This window comes from Pteropus medius, unplaced genomic scaffold (genome assembly GCF_902729225.1).
Source record: "Pteropus medius unplaced genomic scaffold, Ma_sr-lr_union100, whole genome shotgun sequence".
Taxonomy (NCBI): domain Eukaryota; kingdom Metazoa; phylum Chordata; class Mammalia; order Chiroptera; family Pteropodidae; genus Pteropus; species Pteropus medius.
The window spans coordinates 59,428,900-59,430,090 of record NW_024344378.1 but is presented as its reverse complement, the minus strand read 5'-3'; the positions used below and the strand labels follow the sequence as shown (position 1 = coordinate 59,430,090).

The 1,191-nt window shown below is 32.7% G+C and overlaps 1 pseudogene; it reads right to left on the bottom strand.

Annotated features, from left to right (window-relative positions):
- Positions 1-355: 355 nt before the first annotated feature.
- LOC120609900 (uncharacterized) lies at positions 356-473 on the bottom strand (annotated as a pseudogene).
- Between the last annotated feature and the right edge of the window lie 718 nt (positions 474-1,191).

Here is a 1,191-nt window from a genome sequence, read left to right as displayed (position 1 = left end):
CTGATAAAAAGCTTCTAATGTTCGAGCGACTTTTGAAAAAGAAGAAAAAAAAAGATTAAAAATATGAATAATAAAATGGCAGTAACTACTTATCTATCAACAATTACTGTAAATATAAATGGACCGAATGTTTCAATTAAAAGATAGAGTGGCTGAATGGATAAGAAAACAAAATTCTTACATATGCTGCCTACAAGAGACTCATTTCAGATCTAAAGACACACAGACTGAAAGCAAAGGGATGAAAAAAGATGTTTCATGAAAACAGAAATAATAATAATTAAAAAAAAAAAAGGCTGGAGTAGCAATACTAGTACCAGACAATATAGATTTCATTATTATTTTTTTTTTTAAATGCCTACAGCACTCGATGTTCCCAGCTGGTCTCCCATCCAAGTACTAATCAGGCCCAACCCTGCTTAGCTTCTGAGATCAGATGAGATCAGCACGTTCAGGGTGGCATGGCCATAGCAAAATAGACTTTAAAACAAAGGCTATAACAAGAGACAAAGAAGTACCTAGTAATCTCACTCTGGGTATTTATCCAAAGAAATCCAAAACCCTACTTCAAAAGAACATGCGCATCTACATGTTCATTGAAGCATTATTTACAATAGCCAAGATATGGAGGCAACCTCATGTTCATCAATGGATGAATGGATAAAGGAGAGATGGTACCTATACAGTAGAATATTACTGCGCCATAAAAAAATGAAAGCTTGCCATTTGTAACAATATGGATGGACCTAGTGGGGATTTGTTCTGAGTGGAGTAAGTCAGACGCAGAATGACAAATGCCATATGATTTCACTTACATGTGAAATCTAAAGAACAAAATAAACAAAACAGAAACAAACTCATAGATATAGAGAACATTTTGATGATTGCCAGATGGAAGAACGGTTGAGGGTGGGCGAAAGAGGGGAAAGGATTAAGAATTACAAATTGGTAGTTACAAAATAGTCATGGACATGTAAAGTATAGCATAAGAACTATAGTCAATAATATTGTAATAATTATGTATGGTGTTAGATGGGTACTAGATTTATAAATATGATCATTTCATAAGTTATATAAATGTCTAAGCGCCATGTTGTACACCTGAAACTAATATAATATTGTATGCCAACTGTAATTGAAAAATAAAAAAATATATATATTTAAAAAAATGATACAATGACCAAAGTGAGA